The following is a 22163-nucleotide window of genomic DNA, read 5'->3' as shown; positions in this document are numbered from 1 at the left end:
TGTTCAGAAGTATTTGAAGTTTTGAGGGTTTGTTCTGAAAAAGCAAAATAAGCTGGGAAATGTAAGGAGCTTTCCCAGGCTAGATCTGGTAACAAGCAAAGAATTGGGCAGGTATGAACAAACTGTGTTGACAGTCAGCTAGATGGGTGGAAGTCAGCTCCCTTAACTCCAGGTGTCCAAAGCATCTTGTTTCAGGTAATCTCAGTTTCCTTTGGAGTCACTGTAGAGACAGAGAGGGAGGACCATTCAAAAGACCACCAATTGCTCTCTGGATGCACTTATCTTTTTCTACTGACTATAAAGGAGCTCAGACAACCAGCTTGAACTAGACACCCAGCTCAAGATGCATGAAATTAGCTAAGTCCTATCTTTAGTAACACAAAGCATGTCAGAAGCTTGCCAGTCAAAGAGGTATTATCATTCATCAACAAAATACAAGTATGGGCAGAACGGGCTTTTTTGTTTTGCTATACTGTTTTGCTATATTGTTTTGCTATATCCACATGCTGTACTGAAGGTAGAGGGTTTTCCTGGCTGGCAGTAATAGCTGGTCACTGCAGCAGCTAAGATCCTGATTGATTCTGTCAAAGGAAATGCACTAGAAATTATTATAATTTAACCCAAAAGGCTTAAAAATCAAGAAAAAGACAACTAAGCGTTGGAAGTGCAACAGCCTATACCTCAGGGCTGGTGATTGTAAGAATATTTTGCGTTAATTTGGAGGGGGGGGAAGAGAAAAAAAAAAAAGAAAGGGAAAAGTAGACTGAACCTCAACCTGATGTTTTAGTGTGATTTTTCCTTCTAGTGAGGTCTACCAGACTGTGAAAAGCCTCCCAAGGGAAGTGATGGCAGCTTCATCGATTGGGTAGTATAATTGCTGCATTTTGTGCCTTTGGTAAAGCCTGAGAACCTGTCTCTGAACTGAGTGCAATCCAGGATATGCTTCTCTAGAGAAAGCAGAATGCTTAATAAAGCTGCCAGAATATTTACTTAATTTTTGCAGATTTAATGCCTCTAAGTTGAATGAGCATGCCATATGCTTGTAAGCCAAAGCATCCCTTTTATGTTTTGAGCTAGAGCTATTCGCTGGACTATGGGCAAACTTGTAAAACTCTTTATTTTCACCCCCATAGCTGTTTTATTCTTCCTCTCTCCAGCCCCTCATTTAATTAGGTGTTGGACTCCTAAATAAATCTTTGCTACGCTTGTTCTTCCCACGCCTGGGATCATGGCAGCCAGGGCTCACCACTCAGCTTCTGTTTTATACATTCAAGGGGGGGACAAACCAAATAATGCACAATGGTTGCTAATTTTGATCATAAAAATATTGTAGTCAACATCTGGCACCTGCCTATTCACATGTACACACAGGAAAATTAAGTCAGAAACATTCAAAAGTAATCTACAGAGTCATTTCAGCAAAACTCTTGGGGGATTAAAGAATAACAGTGAGGATAATCATACCTGGATCTTAGCTAGCATATTTTGTCCATAGAGCTTAAAGTGTTTTACAAAATAGGTATCAGAATCTCACAATTAAAATAGAGAAACAAATGTATAGACTATTCTGTCATGTGCAGGGGATGTGAAGAGGGTGTACTGTGGGCCCTTGTGGAAAAGTTGCTCATGTGAAAACAGATTTTATATTTAGGATCTATTTTTCAGATCTGCTTTTCCAGAAATTAGCAATTTCCACCAGCTCTGGTAAACTATAAGTACAAGGCCTTTACCATCCCCACTCAAGACAGCACTGACTCACTAATTTAGAGCACCAACCAGCTTGTAGGAGGCTCGGCTGATCAGCTTCCAGGTGGCTGTGGAAACCTGCTTCTGAACTGGTAGACCTGTCTCACTGCAGGCTGACTTTGAGAGCTAGCTTGTCCTGCATCCACTCTCACACAGAAATCCTGGAGGTTCTGAAGATAGCTGCAAGCCTGGTGTGGCCCCACCGCTCTGTGACCCTGACCCTCTGGTGAGCACAGGGGAATCCACAACCATCATAACTTCAGTCAGGCACCTCATACATAAAGATGGCATGTTACTTGTATCTAGATACACTGCAAAATTTGAGGACTGTGAGCTGCTGTCAACACTCCCCTCACTTCATTATAAACCCTGAATTTAAATTCTGCTACTGGTACACCGTTCGCCTTGCTGCTGATACCTGGATGTGCTGTTGATTGTGATGGAAACAGTGGTAAAAAAAACATTTGTGTCTTTGAGTGGTTTGAGAACACTCCTGCTTAGGGCTTGTGAAAGCTTTTCAAAGCAGGACAATTCACTGAAGGGTACAGCTGAGGACCCTGCAGCATGCTCCCATCCCAGAAGTCCTAATAACTCGCGTTGTGAGAAGAGTGCAAGCATGAAGGTAATTGCAAAGACTTTGAGCGGTGTGTGGCTCTGTGCAATGCAAGGGACATATAGGCATGTAGGGAGGGAATTTTCAGAGAAAACAGTGAGTTAAACATGATATGGCAATAGGAGAGGACCCCTCACAAATCCTTACCATTTAAAAGTAGTGGATACCCAGCTGCAATCGGTATTCCCAGTCAATGCATCCTCTTTGGCTGCTGGAGCTTGATCCAGGTCATCTCTTTACCATGAAGGACCTCAAAGGCTATTGCCAACGTGGTGCAACCAAGCACCACACAGCCACTCACTCACCCTCCCCCCCGGTGGGATGGAGGAGACAATCTGAAGAGCAAAAGTAGGAAAACTCATGGGTTGAGATAAGAACAGTTTAATAATTGAAATAAAATAATAATAATTATTAATAATAATAATTAATAATAATAATAATAATTGTAATGAAAAGGAAAACAACAAGAGAGAGCAAGAGAGGAACAAAACCTAGGAAAAAAACAAGTGATGCAACCGCTCACCACCCACCAACGGATGCCCAGCCAGTCCCCAAGCAGCGGTCACTGCCCCCTGGCCAACGCCCCCCAGTTTCTATACTGAGCATGACGTCATATGGTATGGAACAGCCCTTTGGCCAGTTGGGGTCAGCTGTCCTGGCTGTGCCCCCTCCCAGTTTCTTGTGCACCTGGCAGAGCATGGGAAGCTGAAAAGTCCTTGACCAGTGTAAACATTGCTCAGCAACAACTAAAACATCAGTGCGTTATCAACATTATTCTCATATTAAATCCAAACCACAGAACTATACCAGCTAGTAGGAAGAAAATTAACTCTATCCCAGCCAAAACCAGGACACCCACAGATGTGGTCTGTGCCCTCCCTCCTTTCTCATCATCTGTGCTGGGGCATACTTGAATAATCCATGGCTTGCTCCTTGCCTATGCTCCCATGTTTCCTTCCAGAGAGAAGGAAAGCAGAGTGTGCATCCCCACCAGTCATTGCCTCACGTCACTGAGCTCTTGGATTGAACCTGCTCCAAGAGATTTACTTGACTGTGTTTTGTGAGGACAGGAAGGGCACTGGCAATGTTTAGCCTCAAATGAAGTCAGTAGCGGGGCATTGAGCCTGCGATGTGAGCTCTGAGCAGCTCAGCAGGGACACATTGCTGGTGGGTTGGAACAACTGCACAGACATAAACATAAGCACCTAATGAGTGTTGCTGTCAGTTTAGGCTTTAGGCTACTGTAAAGTTAGGCTGTATCTGGACAGAGGGCTTGAGGACTGAAATGGTGCTTAGAGAGTCTAACGTGTCTCCAGAGAGACTTGAAACCTCTATCTGCCATGGGATGGGTGTCTTGTTTCCCAGAACTGAGACAAACTTCCCTAGAGCAGAAAGAAAAATATGTCATTTGAGGGAGAAGGGGGATTTACACTGATGCAAGAAATTGAAATTACCTCATTTTTTTCAAAAGCACTGGAACAGAATAGTCAAGTATGTCCTACCAAGAACTTTGTTGGTGGTGTGAAGACTGGATGACTCTACATGTTACAGATTTATTCTTGGACCTGAGGTGGGTTCTGCCACCAAGCAGCACTGTCTGGGGTCTGTGGTGACACCTGGCCACCGAGAAGCCAGTGGGAAAACTCGAGATGACCCCAGAGGGTGAGCAGCCTTGAACGTGGGAACCAGTGAGCAGGATCAGGTCTGCTCACTGTTCTGTCTGCTACTGAATCTCTGGCGATGCTGAGTTACAGGTACTTTGGAAGAATATGCCAAGTGTAAAATATTCAATTTCTGGGGCAATATCTTGTAGCCAAGATATTAAGTAATTGCTTTTTGTCCTTAACCATGATTTTAGATTCTTTAGACATGTTTATCTCATTATATGAGATATTACATTGATTTTTCAGACACGGAAAACCCACATCCTCACCCTTGGAGACAAAATGATTTCCTGTTTCAGTCTCTTTTCCACTGGGATTCAGGTGATACTTTGTGCTCTCTTTGGAGGGCTATACATTTTTTCATGGTCCAGACTACAGTTTTGTCATATGCCTTCGGAACTAAACAGCTTGTGTGTTTCAAACCCCAGTGGCTCATCCTCAAAACCCACAGGATACCCAGAGTGCTATGAAGTTTGCTTCTTTCCATTTAGCATTTAGCGTGTGAGCTGGAATGGGAAATACAGAGGATATGGAGCCTCAGGCCAGACTGGCATGGTTGCTGAGACGCATGTCAAGTGCACCAATGCATGTCGACCCGTGCCAGGTTTTGCACAGGTCCTGGCACAGGCTGGGAAGTAATGCATCCTCAGTCCTGCCTACTTCCCAGGGGAATTCTGTACATGCTTGTGAACCACCACTGAGGGAATGTCACTGGCTGGGAGGGTGTGAGAACACAGCAATGGACACAGCTGTTTCCCTCATTCCTTGTGCAGAATATTTTCCTTTCTTGTTTACAGTGTTATAAATTGTTTTGTAGTTGGACCTTTGTTCTGGGCACAGCTCAGCCTTGAGCGGGGTTTGCTTGTTTGTTTCCGTTCCTGCTCTGTTTCCTCTGCCTGCCTCCCGGCGTGACTAACACCGTCTGTGCTGCTTCCCTTGTCTCCGCGGCTTCCCCTCCGTGCTCTGCCACGGACGCGGGCAACTGCTGTGTTGCTCCTCCGTGTGCTGCCACGAGCGACCTGCTCAGCGTGGAGCAGTGTGGGAAAGCGTGCTAACAGCAACGGAAAGGTGATCGCTTCGTGCTATAGATGCAACAGACCTTTATTTTTAGTTAAGCAAATGAAAGCTGTGCTAGGCTTTCCTTTTTTTCTCGCACACTTACATGAGCAAAGCAAGATGCGTGTGTGATGAAGAGAAAGAGATCTTGTTAAATGCTTTACCTGAGGTAATTTCTGATGGATTAGTATGAGTCCTGGAGATGTAAAGTGGCAGCTGTCTTCATTTGATCATTCATATTCCTTTGAACCAGATACGCGTTTTCCTTCTTTCACTTTGTCTTATATTTTGCTGGTCTGGGCCAAGCTTTTTGCTCTGCTATAATTGATATGATACATCTTCTTAAACGACAGCTCACTTTATCATTTCAGGCCTGTTCAGCCCAGCTCAGCACACAGACCTCCGCCGCAGCGCTCCAGCATCTGCAGCGCCTTTGCTGCCTCTGCAGCTGCTGGCAGTCCCTGCGTTTAACTTCTGGTTCAGGGGTTTTCACTGCTTCTCAGAATGCGCAGACTCCCCCCTTAGCACAGGAATGGCATCGTGCGCTAATGGATGTCCGTGCACCACAAGCATGGGCCTTCTGAGCTGACTGGCTTGAGCAAAAAGGGTTTGATTATTTCCCTTGTTTATTACTGCTTGTATTTCATGTCTTCTGCAAGCTAAAGTGAAAATGAACTTGAACTGATTCCCGCTGTGGCCGGTGAACAGATTCCTGCCCATTTCAGTGGACGTTGCAAGGGGACCCTGAAACCTACAGTTCCTCTGGGTACTCACCTTGCCCAGCTTTGCACCTCAAGTTATCCCACTGACTTCAGGCAAGTATTTAAAAGCTTTGCTGAATCCATTCTGGGTTCACAGAGAATGTGCTTCAAAGCTTGTGTGGCAATAGAGCAATGACAGCTCAAAATGTAGGCAAGCAATGGGAAAAGCAAGAGTTTTGTTCTTTAACAAGTACAATTCAACAGAATCTAAAGAATTTTGTGAGTGGATTTAATGCACGTTTTGCCAAGCCTAGTGCATGTTTTTCCATACACAGGTTTTGCCAAAAGAGCGTTGTTCAAGGAATTTCCCTCTGTTTTGCTTATTGCTCTGACATAAATTAAGATTTTGATAGGAGTATTTTTCACTCTGGACTGTTCCTTGTATCCTCACAAGGGTGGACAACGTAGAGTTGGTGGAGAGGGTGTTCCCAGGGCCTGGGACCCTGACTGGGATTCAGAGGACCTGGGTCATTTTACAGCTTCATCATGGGCATCCTAAGTGTCCTGTGTCAGCTACTGCACTTCATTTCCTCATTTATAAAATATGGATAGCAGTGCCTCTCTGTTTTGGAGAATGCTGTCAGGATAAAGCCTTTTAATGATTATGAGGCACCACAAGCATGATAGTGATAGAAAGCACATACGTAGATAGATGTAACCTGTTGAGAGACTCAGACTGGGAAATGGTCTTGACAAAAATAAATGGGAAAAATACAAATACAGAGAATGATTTTCTATGGAATTACACTCTAACAAATTTGATATTGCACACATCACCTCAACACACAGATGCATATGTTGTGTACATCCTTTATAGCGATTGTTCTGAACGTACACATCTTCATGATAAACAAGGGAAAGTAATTCGGGATAGTCTCCCTGCATGATCTCAGTCATTACTCATTGGCAAAAAGTGAGCAAGTTGAGCATTTCCCCAGCTTGTCAACTTTCTGGGAAGCTGAAGCCAGGCCGCATCGCTGGGCAGGGCGGACAGAGGCAGACTGCTGCCCAGGACAGCTTTCTCGCAGCACCAGTCGCAGCGTGCTCCGGCTGCGCTCCTGTTCTGGGAACCTGTGTGCGGCCATGTCTTGCATGGAGGATGGTGGATCAAAACAGAAGTAACGTTACCATACTGGAGACGTGTGAAACATAGAAAAAGTACAGGGGAGCATGAAAAGGCAGGCGTGTGTGTGAGTCTAACCTGATTGCATCTACTAGCAATACGTCCATACTTTTGCAGAGCAGAATCATGAAACAAGCTTTTCAACTATGTTAAGTGGTTAGGGGCTGCTATTTATTTAAACAAAAGAGGGATTAAACTCTCTGGCTGTCTCCATGCTACTGAATAAAATGTGCCAGAGACTGTTGTTTGGCCAGAGGACAGGGGCATGGCATGGTTTGCCTCTGCATGTCTAAACTCTCTCCTCTGTCAGAACAGGGTAGCCTCATCCATCCATCCATCTATCCATCCATCCACCCACCCACCCACCCATCCATACACCCGTCCACCCATCTATTCATTGGGAAACACTTCCTGGCACTTGCTATCTCCAAACTGTGCCTGAACATGGTCAGGGAGAGGACTAGCAAGTCTGGACCAAAACTGTTCGGGGGAACATGCTTGTGACCAAACCCTGGCTGGTTGCAGAGCAGGGCTTAGGCCTCCATGTCTTTATTTTGCTAGAATAGATAGGTTGAGTAGGTAATTGCTAGAGATAGTCACTGTTTTCTGTGTTTGTAGCATGCCCAATTTAGAAAGGTTATGGTCCATAACTGTAGTGACAAATCTTCATCTCACTATAAAAAAATAAGTAACAGGAAAGATGGCAGGTGTTTCCTCCTTCATGGTGTTATCATGTTATCTCCTCAAACATATTCCTGTCTTAGATGCAAGATGGATGAAATTCAATCCTATGGTAAAAACCAGTGTATAAAAAATCATAATGTAAAGGTCCTGCAGTTCTCATTTTTATGGAGCTAAAACCAGAAACTTCATGAAATTGTAGGAGTCATTCCCACTTTTCTATGAGAGATACACATTCTTCATTTCTAGCCTAAGTACCAGGGCACTAAGAGATGACATTTTGTAGAACCAAAAGGTATTTCATATCATTTACAGAAAGTTTTATGGCTCTCTCTGAGTCTGGCTTTATTGAACTTGTGATGAGGACACATGACTTTAATACCAAAAGGATGTGAAGGCAAGTTGAAATAATTTTTCAACCTCCTTAAAGTTTCATAACATAAATATCTGCAGCTTCCTTGGCATGTGCAAAATTCATGAAATGAGATTATACCAGATGATACGGTGTACTTTACAGCCATGTAATGTTGGTTAGCCAGGAATCAGGTTTCCACTATATAGACACTATGTAAAACAAACCCTGACCGAGACACCTTCCAGTTGAGGGAAGACTGTGCAGCCTGCTGACCAATATAATAAATTTCTGACTACTCATTTTATTCCTGTATTGGTCTGTTAAAATGCTCTACCATGAAGGGACAGGAGCTTAAATAAATACTAGAATGCAAATGAAAAGGCTGGGTGAAAACTACTGGTATTTTAAACAGTAAAGGCACTGTACTGTAGGGCTCTTTTATGTATCCCTCAGCAACAGGTATAAGGAACATTTATCGTTATTGATTAAAATCAACTGCAACTTTAAATTTAAAAATTAGTTTAAAAATAATATTAAAATTTAAGTAGACTTAAAAGCAATGGCTGTTACCCTTCCTGGCCTAAGCCCAATATCTTGCTTGTATGAAGTACGGTTGCCAATTACAAACTGTATAGTGCAAGGCAAGTTTCTAGTACTGGAACACTGCATTCCCCAAGTGTTTTATTCAGAGTGTCAGACAACATGTTAATAATTTACTTAAATTCTAGTAAATCCAGTTGTTTTATGATATTATGATTTAAGTTATTGCCTACGTAAATTAAGAAAACTTAGGTGGGAGAAGAAAAGGGAAAAGGGCAGAGAGAAGGTGAGATCTGAACATAAATGTAACTCCAGCGATGATTTGGGGCTGGAAAGAAAGCATACATCTGACAAGCCATACTCTTTTTCACGAAGGTAAGTATAAAGATGTATGGTTTACCTAAAAAAGGTAGCATCTGGACAACTCATCATATGGACAACATGGAGTGAGGGAAAACTCCTGGCTTGCTCTAAAGATCTTGTTCAGAAAAAACTAGTTTTTGATGTCACAAAGAGAACAGAAAAAAAAATTAATAACTTGGAATTAATTAAGAGAAAAGGATAGGAAAATATATAAAAATAAACCCATGTGGACCTCAAGACAGTCGAGATAACCATCCAGCCCCTCCTGGATTAGAGGAGGAAGACACCTCTGCTCCCAGCCCTTCTCCACACAAAGACCCCAGGATGCGGACACCCCCAGATAGTGACTGTCAGCATTAGCACCCAGAATAGCACTAGCAGGGGGAGCGTAACACCAAAGAAAAGGAGGCCATACTAAGAAGGTTTTTCTATACAAAATATTTAACAGATATTGAGGTTTTTCTGTATTAATTTGGGTTGTTAGTGTACAGTGTTGTTACTAAGCTAATAAATGGGATTATTAGACTGTTAAAACATTAACTCTACTAACTATGAAATTCTTGTCTTCACATGCATGTCTTCATAAAGTAAAAGTTTGAGCATAACAGAAGGTAAGAGGATGGTCTTCCCATAAGCTGCATGGACCAATTTCAGAAATTATAAGAAAGGTGAAAGAAAAATATGATAGTGCCGGAAAAATTCAAGGCACAGAGCAGAATAGAGGAGATAGCGCTTAAAAACTGAGGGTCTTCTTGGAGCTTGTAACAGTTCTCTGCCTAAATATTACAACAAACTAAATTTGTGTAATTATAGAAACCGCCGAGATCAAAGCATAATGTAAAAGAACTTCCAATGAAAAAAAACAAGCGAACAAAAAAAAAAAAAAAAGAAAAAGAGGAAGAGGTGAAGTATGTGAAAGTAATATTATTTTATTTTTTATAACTGTGCTATGGACATTTTATTAGCTAAACAAGCTCCTAAGACCAAGTGTTTTTTAAAGTCATACTGCCTTATGAAATAGTGATTTCTCACCTGTGACTGAGATACGTCTTGGATCAGTAACTTTTCAGAATTATTCTTTACATTATAAATAATGTATCTTAGTTTCTAAAAATAGCCTAGCTGTTCATCAAAACAACTGAAGTTCCTCAGACTGTAGGGAGCCTATCACTTTTTATATGACCAATTCACACATTGTAATCATTCTTCTTTGCAAGGCTAAGATGTGTTTTATTTCTCTCTGGTGGCATTATGGACTATGATATAAGCTTTGGAGTACAGCATTTCAGTTTAAGTAAAAAGCTTTATTCACTGGATCATTGTAATAAAGCTTTTTCTGTCACTAAATTATGATTCTGCCAGCAGCTCCTTATTCGATTTTATTATTATAAAAAGAATAACTTCCTATTAAAATGAGCTTAAAAGAATATAAAGGTATGGTTTACTTAGGAGTTCAGCTACATCAGAATGAATTCGGTTTTGCCAACTTGTTCCCAGTTAGTTTGGCTTTTTAGAGTGCTCGTGCATAGGTGAAGTTTGTACTTGCCTGGGTACTTCATATCAGTCCTGTAGGTAGAAACACTCAGGATATCACAGGAAATACACTTCCTCTGGAGTAGCATTTTTACTCATTTAAACACGAGAGCACATTTTAGGAAATGAGTACGTAAATTACTTTCTTCAGATGAGTATTTTCAAATCTAGATTTTGTCAATCTAGATTTTGGTAACTTAAAATAGGCTGAGTTTTCAAAAACACCTAAACACCAGAAAGTTTTCAGTGAAGCAATTGATCCACTGCAAATGTGTAACCTTAAGCAAATCATTTAAGAGTTTTTTGTGTTAGGTTATGTGGTAAGAAGCTGGTCCCCATGCACAGAGGAGTTCCCAGTGGGGGGGACCCCAATAACGCCCAGACCAGCTGCTCCTGGGACATTGCAGGACCCCCCAAGGCTCATCCTCCACCATGAAGGACCCCAGGGCACAAGGACGGGTGGGGCCCCCAGTGACCCCGTCACAGACACGAGCCCCAACCCACCCCCCAGGCTGCCCTGGGAAGCCTCAGCCCGTGGGCTGGGGGATACCCGTCATCATGAGCCAAGAGGAGAGGGTCCCCGTCACCCACAGACTGAGGGTCACTGCCAGGGAGGTGGGGATCAATATGGGAGGCAGGGGAAGGGCATTTTGGGATGGCACAGGACTTATTATGGGATGTTCCGAGGAGGATGGGGAAAGGGAGGATCGAGGTGGTTTGGAGAGGAGCAAGTGGGAAAGCAGCGGGATAAGGAGGCGAAAGAGGCTGGTCATGTGCAAGCAGGGGTACCTGCCTTGGTATGTGACCAGTGCGGTCTGTCCTGGCCTCTCACTAAACCCCCTTTCTAGCTATTTTCCTAGGTGAGAGGCTCTGTCCTGTGTGCAGGGGTGTGGGGGTCTCAGTGACAGCCCCTGGGGTGGGACCAGGGGCTGGAGGCCCATGTGTCCATGGTATCACTGACTGGAGAGACTGAGTTAGCTGCTGGAGGGACCAGAGGGTCCAGGCCAACTGGTAGTTGACTGTGGGGTCTGCAAATCAACTGAGATCCACCTGGACACGTGTGTGTGTGTGCACCAGAGAGACATCCATACCAGCAGCTGGAGCAGGGCTGCAACCTCAGGGGCTTGTATGTCCAGATGCCAGTAACTGGGGAGACTGGGATCCTGGGGCAGCTACTGGGCAGACGCAGTATCTGAGCTCAGCTGCTGGAGGTATCCACCTTGCATGATTGTATTCCCCAGTAAGGGACCTTCAGCCTGAACTGCCAGACAGGAGGACAGGATGAGGCCATTGGTGCTGTTTGTGTCTTTTGGAGTGCTGTGTTTTCTGTCTGTGTTGATCTGTGTGGCCAGCCATGTATGTATTTATGTATATATGTGGTGTATATGTGTGCTCTGTGTGTGTGACTACTGGAAACACTGGTTCAGCCTTGCTGCTGGCTGGACCTGGGGATATTGAGATGTGGCAGCCTCGCCTCTGTCGAGCTGCAGGATTTGGCAACCCCTAACATCGTGTGTGGCTTCACCTGCCTGTAAACGTCAGTAACAAGTCAGTACTGCGCTCCCCTCACATAAAACCAAAGTTTAAATTAAAGAAGTTGTCCTTAAACTATTTTTTACTGAGAGCAGAAATCTGCTATTCAGAGGACTGGAACTGGTGGATGATCTGGGCTGAGGTTTAGATGAATAAGGAAATTGCCTGGTTTCCAGGAGCGCGAGCACAGAGCTGTTCTCAGTGAAGTCACTGGGAACCCCACCTAGAAGAGGTGCATCTGCAGGGGGTCGTGCTAGCAGATCACACAGACCTCCTCACACTGAATCGTGAGAAAGCTATGCCTATTTGACTCTAGTCTTTTGTATACAAACTGAAAACCCAAGTCACGGTAATTTCCTTATCTGTGTTCTGCTTTTGTTTCGTGAGTCAGTGCAAGTAATTGTCTTGAGAATGACAGTAATTACTGGAAAATGAAGCTGAAATCCTAGTGGGTGACTCTTGGGTCAAGCCCTTTATGCAGCTCTGACATTTATCAAAGATATTTTTCTATCCTATACCAGAGCTGTACAGATGTGACAACTTCTACTGCACCAGACAATAGGGAATGATTCCTGGGACTGAAAACACCAGACTTACACAATGACCGAATTTCAGTTTCTTTTTTCCTCGAGAGAACAGAGTCTTTTTATATTTCATATTTCTACCCATGTCTTGCTCCCTGAATGGCAACAACATTGATGACATGTGAGATGGATAGCTGTGATGGATTATTTCAGCAACAGAATCAATGTGGGGAGAAAGAATACGAACAATCTACACAGAGAGAGAAAACAAATAGAGCAGGAATCAGCGGGTGGCTGGGATGCACCTCTGTAAGAAGCTTTTGTCAAGCACCAAACAGAAGCTCAAGAGAGTCATTTTACACACACATTTTATGCATTGTTTGATGCTTGTTCAAAGACTCACCACATCTCTTTTCCAGTGAGGCCAGATTACAAAAAAAACTAGCAAGCAGATACATGTGATATTTGGCCTGTGGATTCTGGTTTACTTTAGAAATTGATATCTAATGGGCAGTGGACATTCAGTGATGTGAGAATAAGTGTTAAAAATAAAGGTCAAGTGGTTTCCTGTTTCTCTGGGTCTCACAATGCTGTGGGTATATTGCTCTATCTTTGCTTTCCTCAGGTTTCCCATAGAAAGAATACAATGATAATTTCTGTCCCTCACAACAAGAAAATCCTGACCCTACAGCATCTCTTTGACATTCCATATTCACAATCAGTGCTCTGTGTCTCTCCTGGGCACTATTTGTCAAACTTGTAACAATACCCTTAGACATGCTGCTTGATTATTCTGTTGTGGTTCGCCTTATTTAATTACAAAGCTTGGAGAAATCCAGACCCATGCCTTGAAACTTTTGTTCTTCAATCTAAACTATGAACTAAAGCAAGCTGAAAGGGCTGACTGATAGATCCTCCTGAAGACAAATGCAGCAAGGGTCACGTAAGCAATATATTCAGCTTATTGGTAAGTAGCATATCACACCTGGGAGAGGCACTCCGGCTTTCTGTGCAGCACAGAAAAAATAGGACTGTCTTTCCTGCCTCAGGAATATTATGCCACATGCTCCTTGGACAAGCAAAGAACTAGAAAAGGTGTGTGGGGTGCAGGTCTTTTATGCACTTAGTGACCTTACCGTATAGGGGTGCAATACTGCAGTGCTCAGACAGTTGTGTGCATAGGCAAGGGAATGCTCAGGAGCCAAGTATCCTCATGTAGTCGTCACACTTTATAAAATGGACTCTAACATTTACAAGTTAAAGTAATTTATTACCACCCTGCAGGTTTCTGATGCAACATCTTTAAGAACAAACACTTTGCTGCAGAGCACAGTCCTGCTCACAGTCCTTGCCCTGACTTCCTAGGATCTGTACATCCCATGGGAGCAGGTCACTGAAGCTTTCTCTGCTCTGGCAGTGAGGCATCTGTCTTCTCTCCTATCATCAGCTGCTCAAGCCTAAGAATAATATACAGGTAACAGACCTGAAGCTTTCTTCAGGTCAAAGCTTTCTTCAGGTAAAAGCCTTGGGTATTTGCATTCACACAAAACTGTGTTACAGAATAAGGGTTTGGGTCCAAAATGTTGCTCACGAAAAATATGACAGAATGTATCAGTTTCACAGTCTTTGGGCATTTTTATTTTTTTTTCTTTTTTGAAGGGGAACATGAACTGAACTTCAGCAGTTTCTTTCCTCATGATGACTGCTCATATCTACCATTTTTTTGAGAGTTTAGAAGGTTAAAATGGGTTAGCAAAAGTGGCACAAGGTTAATCCCCCAATCCTCATCCAGCAGTAAATAGGGACTAACTGTGCTGAGTACTGCTGACTGCTGCAACTTGCACGGGGTCCATGCGCATTTCTGCATTTTTTTTATGCATGCGTGTGCAGTTTAGCAATGGCACGGTGATTTGTTAATTCTGCAGCTTTGTTAATCTGGGGAGTTTCCATGATGATCTCAGTATTTCAGATGAGGAGGGCCCCCCTTTGTGGCCCCTGGCCAGCCCCTCCAGCCACCACTGCGCTGCCTCCAGCCCCGTGGCTTGGCCACCCGCGCCCAGCAGCCGGGGCAGTGTGGGCTGCTGGCACAGATGAGGCCTCCACTGCTGAGCTTGCCCCGGCACAGCCGAACTCACAGCTGGTTAAGAGCAGGGCAAATTGAGCAAATGCAAATCGTGACATTCTTGGGTTTTGCTCATCTTTCATGGATAGGCAGGGGCTGCTTCACACCAGTGGCTGACGGGGATGAAGCTTACGTAGTCACAAAACCTTAGTTCATGGTACTGACGTTACCGTGATGGGCACGATCAGATTCATTATTAGATTACGGTATATGACCCTTACAGACAGAGAGACTATATAGTGACAGTGATTTAGTATCTTGGTGTCCAGATGCATAGCGCTCACTGAAATCAATACCTGTTAGTTATCTGAGCACCTCTGAAGATCTGGGCCATTGTACTCTAATGCTTCATCAGCTCAGCAAGTGGAGCTTTTCCTCTGAAAAACAAGGACAGAGGCTCCTGCTGAGTGTCTAATAACATCTCATTATGCCTGCTGATTTTACATAAAAGGTGCTCAGACCATCTGCAGGTGGACAGCAGCACAAATCTTACAGGAGCTGCCTAGAAAACGCAGTGTTGGTTTTCAGTCCGTTGGATGCTGCTGTTTTACATTGACGCTGCTTTTTTTTCTCCTTATTACAGCAGTGATAAACTGTCAGGTTTATCAGCAAGTTCTCCTCAAAGGTGTAACTTGCATGTGCATTTAAAAATCTCTGTTTTCAATCCTACCCTAAAGTTATCTATCAGCATAAATTTTAATCATTGTTATCTCAAGAGGAAATGCTATACTCCAATTAATGGCTCAAATAATTGTGCTCAGTATGCAATTTGGCTGACAGTCACAGCTTTGGTTAACTATGTGATCGCTGTTGTGGCTCGTACTGGAAAATCATGTTATTACCGTTTCAAGATAATCAGCATTTACTCTGCAAATTCAGAGGCTGAGCAGGGCAGAGTCATAGACACCAGAGTAACTCTGTGTAACATACTGCATTGCAGCAAGACAGCTAACAACAGTGCAGCAAAGCGCGTTAGCTGTCAGGCAATACACTACGCTGTGGAGAATGGACTGATACCATGTCGTGTTTTGTAATCATGAATACGTTGGGGGATTTTTTAAGAGCTGAGGCATATTTCTAACAGGGATGCTAACATAATGAGCAGTCAAATGCATTTCTTTCACTCTGGTTATTTGTAAAATGTTATTACTCTTCTATTTGCAGATGTTGGTGAGACAATTCTCTATCTGTTAGAGTGCACTGTTTGTCTGATGGCACATCCCATAAGGGACAAAGAATAATATGACAAGCCTGTTGCAGTAACTATACCCTGGTTTAAAACAAAAACCAGCAGTAAGAGTTATAGAGCCACAATATTTTAGGATGATAATACCTTTTCTCTGAGGATATTTTCAGTCACACAAACCAGAGTTGGGCATTTGTTTACCCAGTGAATTTCAGTAGGATTTTGGCACTTAAATATCAACTGTGCCTTTGGAGTAAATGGTAATTCCACTGGATAGTTGTCATTGTTGTAATGGTTGTCACTGTTTTGCCTCATAATTGAGGATGCAAGCAGTGTAGAAAGCATCAGAGCTAGACCTACTCCTATGAGTAAAAAACTGAAGACCACACCACACTTCCCCATCTCTTCACAGGTGATTCGGGAACTCCTTGTTAACTCCTCTTTCCTTGTTAACCCCAAGTTAACGTGAAATTGTTAACTCCAATTTCACTTGAGCTGTCCTGGACTTTCCTACTACAAAATCCAACGGCTGGTGCATGACAAGGGGATGAGTCAAGTCTGATGGATGCTCAAGAGCCTGTGCAGACCTATGTACTGTAATCATAGTTTGCAGCACTCTCCAGACTGTGACTTGATCTTCACCTGCATCTTTTGCTTTGCACCATTTCCTTAGCCAGCAATGTGTGCCAATACCAAGAAGTGGAGGTTTTCCCTCCCTAGGGCATGCCATTTCTGCCTATTAGTAGCTACGAGTACAAAAGGACTGGCTAACAAATTGCTCTCAGCCAAAAAAGCCCTCAGACTGTCCTTAAAAATCTGTCCTGAGCAACTGTCCTTCCACTTTCTACACAGAAACTTCCTGAAGAAGCACATACAGTCCATCCAAGTCATCTAGGAATGTACTGCTAGATAAGATTAAATAAAAGCTGAATATTGCTTGGCTATATAGCTGTACAGTAACACAAGATTGATATTACTTGGGAGAAAAATCTGCTAGTTTTCTATGAATACGTGGAGAAAAATGTGCAAAATGCCTTCAGAAATATTAATAGAAGATGCTATTTTTTAAATGGGAAGTGAATCCAGTTGTAGATTTTTGCAGATTTGATTTTATTATGGTGAATAAATAAAACAGCTTTCAAAATTTGCACTGAAATTCTAAAACTGCTTTTAAAGAGCTCACATAAACTACACAGTGATCCAAAGGAAAAGAATCAGAAATTTTAGCAGGAGCAGTGCAGACAAGGATTAGCAAATTCACAACGACATAGATAACAAACCCACCCTCATTTACTGCACCTAACCAAGAAAGGAAAGCATCCTGCTGCATTATATATCTCAATATATTGTTACATTATATAACCAAGGAAACTAAGAAAGGAAAGCATTCTGCCATATTATATATACCAATGTATTGTTACCTTATACGTTACATTATGTATATGACTTATGTATACTAAATTTCAGTGGAAGCATAGAAAAGAGACAATATCTGGCTGGTGGGCTTCTGAGTTTACTGCTGACTCAAGAGGGTATGGTCACAGAGGGGAATTTTGCTGGTCTATGGCTTTTAAACTTTATCATGAAACAAATGAAGCATTGCGAGTATAAAGTTCAACCTCTTTAAAAGTGGTCTATATGAATGGAAAATGTTAATATTTAACAAAACAAACAGTGACAGCAAACCACACAGGTTTTATGACCTTGAAGGGATTTAGCTCAAACTCTCCCCAAATTCTTGTCTTGTCAGAGATAAATACAGGAAACTCCAGGTTCAAAGGTAGCTTTTTGAGAAAAATGAGGAGTATGCGATAATCACTTGTCCACATTCATAACCTTAAATATAGTGGGGTTTTTTTTTCCCAAGAAATTGGGCTTTATTTATTTTGAGAATTCAGATTCGACTTTTCGTTCATAATTTCTATGAACATAATGATATTTTTATTAAGGTGTTTTCTTAAGTTGATTCGGATTTTAGGTTATGGGTCATTTGTGAGCTGTTCTCTTCACTATTTCTTCAACTGCGTGACGTTTATAAGCCAACATGATGCTTGTTTCTCTACTGAAGAAGACAGAAGGTGAAATTCATTCCATACAACGAACCAGTGCAAATTATTTATACCTGCCATGAATAAATTGAGCATGATTTTCCCAGCAGCATATCTCAAAGTATGATCAGGGAGAGGTTGAAACTTGCTTTTTATTCTATTGTTGCCATTTTCATTTTTGCAATGGGCTTCTGTAGCACCTATGAATAACTTGTCTCTAATAATTTCATCTTGTTAATATGTCAACATGTTAATCAAAATATATTCTGTTCCATGTTCAGGAAGTTAATCCTCAGGATCCCAATTGCTGACCAGTTCAAAAACCTGCTGTAAAGTATACGTGTGAGGAAATACTAAGGTAACTAAAAAATCTGGAGGTGAACAAACTATCCTGTATTTAACACTATTGATTTCCTGCAGTGTTGAGCTGTAGAGGTCTGTACTCCTTCTTATTTTAGCCTGATAGTGAGTATTTTTTTTTGTCTTTTAATGAATCATTAGGATTCTGGTTTGGAGAGAAAACAATATAGCTCAGCTAGGAAACAACACTTTCCCACGAGTAGCCTTGAACATTTTTGCACCAAGTAGGTAACAAAATGAAAAATACTGAGACCTTATCTTTCTTCAAAGCCATTTGAGTGTCATCAAAGAAACATTTTCTGCAGAGGATGATGGGCTTCTGGGCTGGCTAGTTGCTAGCAGAACTTTTTGTGCTTTTTGGGGGGTCAGTTTTAGCTCAGGCCTAACCAGCTAATGCCTATCTGGAGCATGAAATACCTTCCTGGTCTGAGAAGAGTCTGGCTGTATCTTCTCTGTAACCTCACATCAGGTAACTGTAGATAGCAATAGGGTCTCCTGCTCTCCATTTTCTTCTCCAGGCTGAACAGTCCAAGCTCACTCAGCTTCTCCTTGTATGACAGATACTCCAAGCCATAAATCAGCTTTATGGCCCTTCACTGGACTCACCCCAGTACGTCCATGTCTCTCTTGTACTGGGGAAAACCCTTCTTGTACTAGTAATTCTTAATATCACAGCAGTATTCCTTTCCTTTTTCCTTTCCTTTCCTTTCCTTTCCTTTCCTTTCCTTTCCTTTCCTTTCCTTTCCTTTCCTTTCCTTTCCTTTCCTTTCCTTTCCTTTCCTTTCCTTTCCTTTCCTTTCCTTTCCTTTCCTTTCCTTTCCTTTCCTTTCCTTTCCTTTCCTTTCCTTTCCTTTCCTTTCCTTTCCTTTCCTTTCCTTTCCTTTCCTTTCCTTTCCTTTCCTTTCCTTTCCTTTCCTTTCCTTTCCTTCCCTTCCCTTCCCTTCCCTTCCCTTCCCTTCCCTTCCCTTCCCTTCCCTTCCCTTCCCTTCCCTTCCCTTCCCTTCCCTTCCCTTCCCTTCCCTTCCCTTCCCTTCCCTTCCCTGTTGGCTAAAGCCACTTGTGATCTGTGGGAACTGAAATCAGCACAGAACTTACATTTTTTTGCTTTTCCCCTCACTTTCAAAAGTTGCACTCTGCAAAGCTTAATCAAAACTCACACACCAATGGATCACATCTAAACATTGGCCGAAGCAGTGAAGGATTTGTGTCTTCAGCATCAATTGATCTATGCTGTCATTGGCCTGAACAGTAAGATTTTCAGCAAATTCAAAATAATTAGCATCACTGGTTTTAAAAAGAAAAAATCTCATGCAACTATTTTTGGAAATGGTCCTGGCTTTTACTCTTTTGGTCACAGAGAAAGTAAGCATGGTTTTGAGTTGCTTGGCCATTATTGTGAATTATGAATTTCTTGCATTGTTTTTTACACAGAGCCTTGACATGGTTCACTTTCCACCTGCTCTGGTTTGAAACAGATGCCGAATAATCATCTTACAACAGAAACAATGCGTGTCCCCTATCTACTTCTGCAAGTTGCTTTTCTGGGCACAGGTATAACAAAGCATCCACAGATTAATTTGTTCCATGCTCAGTAAAAGAGTGTTAATCATGATGAACTAATGTGATTTTAATGGGAATGTCATAAGTACCCCTATGCAAATTCTATTTTAATGTAGCAATTAATTGTACTGTGATTTCACCAAATGAGATAGCTTGCAGTGCAGCATTACAGCTGGTGCACCGAAATATTGTGACCTTTGACGCAGACCTGTGCTGTTGACAGGATCTTCCTACGTAAACCTTGGAAACAGAGGGGGAGCCTGGAGGCTGGGAGGGGGGATATACAGACCAAATTGGATTCTTTACTCTTGTTGTCTACACGGTAATTAATCCAACTGAAGGAATCAAAAGCAGGTGAGTAGAGTATGATTGGCCAACATTTGTGGTGAAGAAACCTAGTTCATAAATAATTCAAGACAAGAATTCCTATTTCCCACAAGGAAAAGGACCTCTGCCTCCACTGACCAGCACAACTTACTCCTTTGCACTCACTTATCTCTACTTGCATATTTTTTCCATTACTTATAGTATTTCCAAAAGGCAGAGACAGAATAATAGACCCTTCCATTTTACCAAAAAATGTAGAAATCCCCTCTGTAGTACTGATGAAACAACTGGCTGTCTTCCCAGAGAGCGAGGACAGTAACGAGGGGTACACCTTAGTACCTGCATCAACAGCAGAGAAATGTGTTTGGAGAGGTGGTTTGAGGCTATCATGTTCTTCTGAGCACTGCTACTCACAAACCTGTGCTGAAGTGGTCTTCTCACACCTTCCCAACACCTGGGACATCAGTCATAGCACTGCACTGTCCTTCAAAGAGAAGGGAGAGAGGGCAGAGGGGTATTTGTTCTTCACAGCTAATGTTAAACACAGGCAGTTGACCTAACTTTGTCCAGAAGTCTCCTCTGTCAAGGGGGAAGGGAAAGGCTGGTGTTCAGGTCACTGGATACAAGCACAAGCAGCAGTCAGGCTCCCTCCTGGACATCTTCTGTCCTGTGAGAAGGAATATGACTTGCCTTCTTGCGGGATACCCCTAGTTCTGCTAGTGCTGTGGCTTTTTTTGTGAACTTAGGGCATAATCTGGGAAGGGAAGGGAAGGGAAGGGAAGGGAAGGGAAGGGAAGGGAAGGGAAGGGAAGGGAAGGGAAGGGAAGGGAAGGGAAGGGAAGGGGAGGGAAGGGAAGGGAAGGGAAGGGAAGGGAAGGGAAGGGAAGGGAAGGGAAGAGAAAAGAATCAAGAACTAGGGCTTCAAACGCCCAAAGCCTGAGGAGAAGGAACAAAAAAAGCTCTCCTTTCTTCTGGGCAGCAAACTGATTGATAAGTAGTCTTCCAAAGCAGACCTCTTCTGCAGAGATTTTGGATGGTCAAAGGTGCTGCTGTGCTGCCCAGGATCAGTTGCCCACTTAGGCACAGGCTTTCTGGGCAGACAACTCTTCAGCCAGCAGGCAGGAGCCTTGGTTTGTCCTCTAGAGTAACACACTGCTCGTCATCCAGATTGTCCTCTGAACCTTTAAAATTTCTGCAGCATCCCTTTTGGACTGTATGAACAAGAACTGCACCCAGGAGTCTAGATATGGTTGAAATGCAGTTTTACTCAAAGGCATAACTTGTTTTGTGTTGCTTTTTGAGTAATTCTTAACATTTGCTTTTTGTCTGCATTTTTAATGTGCAGGTTCCCACTTATTTATGTATGTTAGGACAAAGTCCAAAGAATTTCAAGTCTCAGGACAGATTCCGAAACAGTTCGGTCTCTGGAATGTCTGAGCTTTAACCTGATTAAAGAGTCCCATAGTACCACCTGAACACAATTATCAACAAATTCTTTATTCTCACTTTTATTGCAAGGCTTACAGATAGCTTTTTGTTTGTTTGTTTGGTACACTTTGTGAGCTCAGGCCATGAAGTGTCTTGGAAATCTGCAGAGACCTTGAAAGTGATTTGAAATTTAGTGGGAAACCAGAATGCAGACTGCAGAGCCAGACTGATGTAACTGTGTTAGCATGCATGGCTAAGACACACTACCTTCGTTTCTACTAGCTAGAATTTCCTACATGCTGAAAGTTCATGCTTACATTTTGCTACTCTCTAGCGAGGAATTAACATGGGAATAAATACTGAAAATAAACTCTCTGGTCATCTGGGCGAGACAGAGTCTTCTAATGACATCAAAATGGGTAACATTATCAATGCAATGATGCACAAACCTACTGGTAACGAGGAGTTGAAGAGCAGTTCTCAGCTTGGCCAACTGGAAGCTTTACTTCTGCTCCATTGGTATTATGGGCTTTTTGGTGCAGATGTCTTCATTCATAAGTTAGTCTTATCCAAGCACAGGGTCTTAATGGTTTAACTGTACTTGATGAAGGATGGGCAGTATGAGTCATCTGCATATTTC

Source organism: Mycteria americana, chromosome 1 (assembly GCF_035582795.1).
Source record: "Mycteria americana isolate JAX WOST 10 ecotype Jacksonville Zoo and Gardens chromosome 1, USCA_MyAme_1.0, whole genome shotgun sequence".
NCBI lineage: Eukaryota > Metazoa > Chordata > Aves > Ciconiiformes > Ciconiidae > Mycteria > Mycteria americana.
This window is presented reverse-complemented; position numbering follows the sequence as displayed.